This window comes from Pleurodeles waltl, unplaced genomic scaffold (assembly GCF_031143425.1).
Source record: "Pleurodeles waltl isolate 20211129_DDA unplaced genomic scaffold, aPleWal1.hap1.20221129 scaffold_58, whole genome shotgun sequence".
Lineage (NCBI taxonomy): Eukaryota > Metazoa > Chordata > Amphibia > Caudata > Salamandridae > Pleurodeles > Pleurodeles waltl.
In genome coordinates, this window is record NW_027150290.1 from 15,530 (window position 1) to 24,801 (window position 9,272).

Sequence of the window (9,272 nt, forward strand, 5' to 3'; positions counted from 1 at the left end):
TCTACGAGGCTCCCAGCTTATAATAAACCACAGCTCTGTCTATGTGAACAACTCCTGTGTACTGCTATTGAAGCAGAGGAAGCATTGTGAAAGTTAAGCAGATACAGACCTCTGAGCCCTCTCCAGGGCTCCCAGCTTATAATAAGCCATAGCTCTGTCTATGTGAACAACTCCTATGTACTTCTAGAGACCAGACACTGACCTCTGAGCCCCCTCCAGGGCTCCCAAGTTATAATAAACCATGTCTCTGTCTATGTGGACAACTCCTATGTACTTCTAGTGAAGCAGACACTGATCTCTCAGCCGTCTACGAGGCTCCCAACTTATAATAAACCATGTCTCTGTCTATGTGAACAACTCCTATGTACTTCTAGAGACCAGACACTGACCTCTGAGCCCCCTCCAGGGCTCCCAAGTTATAATAAACCATGTCTCTGTCTATGTGGACAACTCCTATGTACTTCTAGAGAAGCAGACACTGACCTCTGAGCCCCCTCCAGGGCTCCCAAGTTATAATAAACCATGTCTCTGTCTATGTGGACAACTCCTATGTACTTCTAGTGAAGCAGACACTGATCTCTCAGCCGTCTACGAGGCTCCCAACTTATAATAAACCACAGCTCTGTCTATGTGGACAACTCCTATGTACTTCGAGAGAAGCAGACACTGACCTCTGAGCCCCCTCCAGGGCTCCCAAGTTATAATAAATTTTCTATGTTGTACTGTCATGAACCAAACAGATGTGCTCTTTGTGCGTTGGTTCAAAGTCATGGGGATCAGAAAAAGTCCACAGCTCTTATCCCCCAACCCTTGATTCTGCCGTAGCTGGGCTTTTGCCTTATTTGTGCTCTGTGGGTCCATCATTGGGTCTGGCCTGTTGCTTTTGTCCATTACTCTGTTCATCTGGCTGGTGGTAGCTGCTTCATCACCAGAGGAAAGAAACTGGAAACACCAATCGCACTGAACCGGTACTGCTCACTTGCCTGATACGTGACACTTGGCAGAGCTGCATGCACACAGGCGACAAGAATGTGCTGGTATTTCTCTCCAAACCTATCAAAGTCTTGAAAAGTATACCAATCTCCATGGTCATTGTGGACCTCTTGTCACCCACCTTGCTTTGTCTGAGCAGGAACTGGTTTGCAAACATCGTAAACCAAGCAATCAGAGTGTGTTTATGGGTCTAAGTGAGTGCAACTTTTCTGTGTAAGGTAAAGACTTTGATTCTCCTCCACTTTATTACCAGCTTTACACCGGGTTGGGTTTACCACATACATAGACTCTAAGCAACATAAGCACATTTCATTCATGGGTCTACAAAAATTGTAAGTTCAGGTTTGAAGCTGTTAAGGTTCATGTCATTGAGCCATGTTTCTGCTACTTCTTGCCAGGAATTCTCCCTTGGACGGGTTGAAATTTAGGCAGCCAGTGGTGATTTCTACTTTCTCTGAAGCAAAATTGTTCCCAACCTTGAACTTAGTTTCACTTTATCATCAGGTGGCATTAGATAAGGAAATCCAAGACCACACAGTGGGTGTTACCCTCATGATAGTGTAGAGGTTCAATTGATGCTCTTTGGCTTAATTGCTGCTGCTGTAGCATTTCAAAGAGCTGTGATGGTTATATTGAAGGGTATTCCTGAAGGTAAGCGCTATCAGGAATATGTTCTTACGACTGGTGCAACTGTGAAAGAACATGACAAAGGGAAATGTGAGGTGCTTAGTAGATTGCAAGTATCAGGTTTAACTTTGAAGGCAGAGAAGTGTGTGTTTGGAGAAAATTAAGTGAATTATTTGGGTTACAAAATATCAGGTGATGGATACATCTAAAGAAAGGATTGGCAAGCGCGGTCACATCATTAAAGGAGCGTATTAATAAAAAAGAACTGTCATCCTTTCTGGGCATGATCGAATATTATAGTAAATTTGTGAAGGACTTTGCCAACAAAACTTACAACATGAGGAAACAGTTGCATAAAAAAGTAGAGTTTGCATGGGGGACTGAACGTGGAAAAGAGTTTGTTAAAGTTAAGGAAGAACTCGGTCATGCACCACGTCTGCGAGCCTTTATTGCAGGAAGTGTCACCAAAGGGGTCTTTGATGCCAGTGCAAAGGGTTTGGGGGCACTTGCTGGCACAACGGTGTGAAGGAGGGGCACTGCTGGTACAAAGGTGTGAAGAAGAAGAGAACCACATTACGTCTGTTTCAAGGGCATAGAAAGGCTCTAAGTGTAACTACTTGGTCAGTGAACAAGAGTCGCTGACAGTGTGCTGGGAACTTAACAGATTCAAACACTGTGTGAGGATCGGATTTCAGGCTGCAAACTGATCACAAGCCTCTAGTTGAAGTTTTTCAGGAAAAAGTTCTCAACTGTATTCCTTCTCGAATACTTAGGTGGTTGATTAGTGTACAAGAATACTTCTGTAATGTACAATACATATCAGGTGCTGGAACGTTTTCAGCAAATGTCTAGATTGGTGGACACATGCAGTACAATTGATGTGAATGAAGAAGTAGATGAAGAAGAAAACAGTGTGTGTGAAGTCACGAAAAGGGGGCATGAAATAATGGAGACAAGAAATAGAGCAGAATGATGTCTTGAAAGAAGGTATTAAATTGCTTTCTGCAGGAAGTTTAAATAAAAGAGAAAAAAAAAATGTTGCAAATTCTGGTGGCTGTAAGGACATGAGTTAGCAGTTGATATGAGGAGAACATGCCACTCCTTATGTATTTGTTCTAATAGATTTGTATTCAAGATGGATATAGGTTTCTTATATAAAAGCAACAGTGATTACATTTCTTGAAGATATCCCCAAGAGGTAGAGTTTTCCTAGATATCTTCTTACAGATAATGAGTGCAGTTCTAAGAGAGCATGGTATAGTACACATGAGGTCAGCTCTGTATCATCCCCAAACAAATGGCGCTATTGAAAAAGTGAATAAGACATTAAAGGAAGGTATACAGTTGACAAGAGTGAATAAGTTGAATTGGAAGGCTGAGTTGTCCCAAAGGATCATAGGGTATTGCATGGCTCCCCATTTTACAATAGGTAAAGAGGAAGATTCCTTGAACAAAAACTTATCCGGGTTGGTTGATGGGAGCAAAAGATAAGCAAACAATTTTCATGGTGAGTGGAGAGAATTTGTTTTGCAAAGAAGAAGGAAGGAGGAGTATAACAAATGTGAAACAGTGAAGCATGTTGTAATGAAAGTTGATTGAGTAAGAGTAAAAGCCCCTTAGGGTGTGCTGATTGGTTGAAGTTTACCAGGGACTTGAAAGCTGTTAAACATTTTTAAAATGCTGTCAAAATACACGATGACAGGATTTTGAAAAACAGCAGGGTTGCACTTCTAGGGTGGAAATCTATGTTGATTCATAAGACGAGGGAACAAAAAGATGGAACTGGCGTGGGTGGAAATGGGGCAGCAGATAACATGAACCCTCCCTGTCATACGCAAGAAGGGAGGAAGAACCACAGAACATAATATAAACCCTCCATATCATACGCATGAAGGGAGAAAGAGCCATAGCAGATAACATCAGCTCTCCCTGTCATACGCATTAAGTGAGGAAATGCCACAGAAGATAACATCAACCCTCCCTGTCATACACATTAGGTGAGGAAGAGCCACATGGCTGTAAGGAAACCCATGGATTTAAAAGAGTTTGTAACACATTTATGGCCAGATTTATGCTGGCCTTGTGCTGTTCCAATGCTACTTTAGTGTAATTTTTTTGATGCTAGTGTGGCATTGGAAGGGAGAAGATGCAGTGCCATATTTACAAAGTGGCACAATGCTTGCATTACACCACTTTGTAACCCCTTGCACCACATTATCACTGCACCATGCATAATATTTGCAAGGTGGGCATTCCAGTGCTAGGGGGGAGGGTGTAAAAATGATGCAAAGGAATCTGTGAGATTCCTTTGCACCATTTTTACCGGCATTTTTTAATGCCTGTTAAGTGCAGCCGTTAAACAGAGACTCACATTGATTACAATGGGCTTATGGGTGATTTGCAGGATTAGCGTCATCATTTTTTATGCTAATCCGGCAAAGCGCCCGACTAGCATAAAAAATGATGACGCTTGTCACACTGCCTACCGCCATTGTGCGCCATATTTTAAATACAGTGCTACCATGGTGGTGTTAGGTGGGCGCTAAGGGGCGCAGGAAATGTGGCGCTGCACTAGGTGCAGCACTACTTTTCATAAATCTGCCCCTTAATGTTTATTGACACCACGCAGCCCTCGATGTAGTGTATGCTAGCTGAGAGAAGAGCTGACACCACGCAGCCCTTGATGTAGTCTGTGCTATCTGAGAGAAGAGCTGACACCACGCAGCCCTCGATGTAGTGTGCACTAGCTGGGAGAAGAGCTGCCACCATGCAGCCCTTGATGTAGTGTGCACTAGCTGGGAGAAGAGCTGCCACTACGCAGCCCTCGATGTAGTCTGTGCTAGCTGAGAGAAGACCTGACACCACGCAGCCCTCGATGTAGTGTGCACTGGCTGGGAGAAGAGCTGACACCATGCAGCCCTCGATGTAGTGTATGCTAGCTGAGAGAAGAGCTGACACCACGCAGCCCTCGATGTAGTGTGCGCTAGCTGTGAGAAGAGGTGACACTACGCAGCCCTCGATGTAGTGTGCGCTAGCTGTGAGAAGAGGTGACACTACACAGCCCTCGATGTAGTCTGTGCTAGCTGTGAGAAGAGGTGACACTACGCAGCCCTCGATGTAGTGTGCGCTAGCTGGGAGAAGAGCTGACACCACGCAGCCCTCGATGTAGTGTGCACTAGCTGGGAGAAGAGGTGACACTACGCAGCCCTCGATGTAGTCTGTGCTATCTGAGAGAAGAGGTGACACTACGCAGCCCTCGATGTAGTGTGCGCTAGCTGTGAGAAGAGGTGACACTACGCAGCCCTCGATGTAGTGTGCGCTAGCTGTGAGAAGAGGTGACACTACGAAGCCCTCGATGTAGTCTGTGCTATCTGAGAGAAGAGCTGACACCACGCAGCCCTCGATGTAGTGTGCGCTAGCTGTGAGAAGAGGTGACACTACGCAGCCCTCGATGTAGTGTGCGCTAGCTGTGAGAAGAGGTGACACTACACAGCCCTTGATGTAGTGTATGCTAGCTGAGATGAGACCTGCCAGTGTGTAGCCCTCGGTGTAGAGTGCGCTACCTGTGAGAAGAGGTGACACTAAGCAGCCCTCGATGTAGTGTGCGCTATCTGAGAGAAGAGGTGACACTATGCAGCCCTCAATGTAGTGTGCTCTAGCTTAGAGCAGTCGCGGCTAGCAACTGGGAAAAGTGGTGGGCATGGGCTGGGGGAACAAAAATGAAATATATATATATATATATTTTTTTTTAACTTACCTTCTCCGCACGGCCGCACCTCCACTCTCTGTAGCACTGCAGGCACAGGCTCCCATCCTGCCCAGCGGCCAATCATGACGCTGCTTAGAGCAGCATTGTGATTGGCTGGAGCACCCTGGCTGGGTGCGCCAAGGCAGACTGGGAGTCTAGGCTTGCTCTCTCCAACCCGGCAACACAGTGCCAGGTTGGAGAGAGCCCTTGTGCGCATTTGTGTGGGCCGGCCCGAGGCAGTCAGCCAAACATACATGTGTAATGAGGGGAGTGCACTGTGAACTCCCCTCACTGCTCATCACCCCCAATGCCCCACCCCTTTAAAAATAAAACCATAATAAACATTAGTTTAAACATAGTTTATTATGGTTTTATTTTTAAAGGTTTGCAGCTCCTGCTGCTGGCGGGGAGCGACGCTCCTCCGCCATAGCGGTGGAGCCGCCCCTGGCTGAGAGAAGAGCTGACATCAAGCAGCCCTCAATATAGTGTGCCCTAGCTGGGAGAGAGCTGCCACCACACAGCCTCAGTGTACAATACAGCCTGGAAAGCAGATGTGTCAGAGGCCCTGAGGGCACCGGGAGGGGCTGCTTGTGCTCGTGTTGTGTAGCCATTTTAGCTATAGCTCCATACATGTTATTTTAACACACTAGGCCAAGCCGCTGTGCACCTTAACCTAGATATATTTTATCCAGCTTCATTTTATTATTGTTACAATAGCTACTCTTATGGTCTTGTTTTATTTTCTGTTTATCTAACTGTTTTTGCCTAGGCCAGCACTCTGTTCTCAAAGAAGACAGTCTTGCTCACTCTGTGCTTCTTCCAAGGCTACAGCATGGTACATTGCCAGTGAACATGGTAGAAGTTTAGTCTCCAACCTTCGTAGAAAACACACATTCTTACATGGGGACATTTTCTCAGAACATCAGCTGTGTTGTTATAAAAACACTTCCTTGTCCCTTACACATTAGAGGGAGATTCCAGGCAGAGAACCACGTCTGTATGCCGATTGTAGAATGTTTTGCTGCAGCTGTTTTGCAGACCACAGGCCTTTGCTCAGGTATGGAGGATGATGCCTTCCCAGGGGAACCTGAAGGGAAGAATTAGAGCTTAACATGCTGTGATCTATCATAGTCTAGGTGGGAATTAGTCTATTGACCATAGTGACAATATGATAGCATTATTTCTATGCTTCTCTCTTCTCATCACAATTTTAATACTGTCATGATGTGTCGTCCTGGTTATTGCAGCTCACGCTTTGTTATCTAAGATGCAGTTGTTTTATTAAAATCATTATTGAAATACATACTGGCTCTGTTTGTCATTTATATATGAGACTATGGTGGTCATTACAACCCTGGCGGTCGGTGTTAAAGCGGCAGTAAAACATCCAACAGGCCGGCGGTAAAAAAAAATGGACTCACGACCGTGGCGGAAACCGCCAACATAGACAGCCACTTTAACACTCCGACTGCCAAGGCGGTACAAACAAACACCGCGGCGGTAACCGCCAACAGACAGGCAGAAGACAATGTACCGCCCACATTATTACAAGCCACCAATCCGCCACCTTTTCCGGGGCGGATTCACCGCGAACAAAAACACTGTGGAAACAGGACTTGGAAGGGAAAATGCTCACCTCTGCACATCCCACGTGGAACCAGGACGCCATGGAACCCGAGCTACAGATTCTTCCAGCCTTTATCTTCCTGCTCCTCTACCAGGAACAACAAAGACGGCGGCGAAGACCACAGTGAGTACTGCACCTACGACACAGGGGAGGGGGGATGGAAAAAACAGTGACACACACATGCAACACACAAGAAGCAACACCCCCACCCTCACCCACTACAACACACACACACAAGTACATGTTGATACATTACAGTAACCACTCCCAACCCCCCCTGGAAGAATGCAAGGACAAAAGTAAATGAGTTGAACGATTGTAATATTTTCAAATACATTAATCAAAAATATATGCATATATAAAGATATTCACACTCTAAACTAATATATACACCAAGAATACAAGTCCAAGGTATTCCACCATCATAGCCTGTGGACCACTGGGCCCAAAATGCATGGGCGAGGCCTACACTCAATACCCGCACAAGACGGAGAGAACACTGCTGGGGCATCAGATAGAAATAACACAGGCACCTCAGGGGGAAGGGAAGGGGGGGCACCTCAGCCAGATGAGTGCACAACGCCAGATCCACGAGGGGGCTCCATGCCCATTGATGTATCCTGGGGAGTGCAAAGCCACAGTCTCTCAAGTCTCTCCAGTGGGTGGTTTGCCCATTGCATTATCATGGGGAGTGCAAAGCCACGGTCTCTCAAGTCTCTCCAGTGGGTGGGTTGCCCACTGCTTTATCCTGGGGAGTGCAAAGCCACAGTCTCTCAAGTCGATAACAGTCTCCACTGGTTCTGGAGGGGGCTTTGTGCCCAGAGTGCTTCATTCTGCCAAGGACTGAGGTAGTGGATGTGATACTTCACTGGTTCTGGAGGGGGCTTTGTGCCAAGAGTGCTTCATCCTGCCAAGGTCTGAGGTAGTGGATGCCTTTCTCCACTGGTTCTGGAGGGGGCTTTGTGCTCAGAGTGCTTCATCCTGCCAAGGACTGAGGAAGTGGATGCCTTTCTCCACTGGTTCTGGAAGGGGCTTTGTGCCCAGAGGGCTTCATCCTGCCAAGTACTGAGGTAGTGGATGTGAATCTCCACTGGTTCTGGAGGGGGCTTTGTGCCCAGAGTGCTTCATCCTGCTTGTGGCGGCCTCAGTAGCCTCGGAATCTTTGGCGCTCACTGGCCTGTGGTGCTTGTTGTGGCTGTGTCCTTGGCAGCGGTGTTTGTGGCAGCGGTGTCCTGTTCAGCGGTGCTGGTTGCGGCGGTGTCCTTGGCAGCAATGCTGGTGGCGGTGATGTCCTGTTCCACGGTGCTGGTGGCGGTGGTGTTCTTGGCAGCGGTGCTTGTGGCGGCGGTGTCCTTGGCAGCGGTGCTTTTGCGGTCTTGTCCGCCGTGCAGGTTTCCCCAGACTTGCCTGTTTTACTGTGCCCCTTCCCCACCTTGGATGTTGGCGCAGCTGGCTCCACACTCCCAACTGTACCCCTGGGAGCAGCTTTGGTGGAAGATTCTTTTCCTCTCTCCCGCCGGGCACTGGCCAACTTTCTGTGCTTTTGAGGTGGGGGACTGTCTGTGCTGTGGCTCCTTGGCACACTGGCTGCCCTGCTGCCTGGCGCACTCCAGAAGCCGGTTACTACTGGCACCACTGTTCCCGCTGATGTTGTGGCTGAGGCGCTGGGTTGGGACCTGGAGAGGCGGGCCCTAGGAGACTGAATGGGTGGGGGAGGTGAGGGGAAGAAGTCAAGGTTGGACAGGAAAAGTTTTTTGGACACACTGGGACGGGTAGATGGAGGGGGTTTGGGAGTGGAGGAAGAGGCAGTGGTTGTAGGAGGTGTACGTTTGCTGACTTTGGGTGAAGGTGCATGGGCTGGAGGCTGTCGTGAGGTGGATGGCTGTTGGGTGGGTGTGTGGCTGCGTTTGTGTACCTTGGGAGGTGGGCTCACAGACACACTGGGAGAGGACACAGGGGATGTGTGAATGGTAGTGGGGGTGGTGAGTGCAAATGAGCGGGGTGTGGTGGTGGGTATGCTGGTGATGGAGGTGGTGGCTGACGATGTAGTGCATGCAGGTGTGAGTGGAGACGAGACTGGGAGGGAGGAGGGAGACGAGGAGGAGGAGGACACAGTGGAGGCATTGGCTGTTGGTATGTCTGCATGTGTATGATGCTTGCGTGAGTGCCTGTGGGATGTGTGGTGCTTATGTTTGCTTGAGCTTCCCTTGTGTGTTGACGTGTGTGCATGCTGGTTCGATGGTGTACTTGGTATAGGCTGAGGTATAGGGGTTTGGG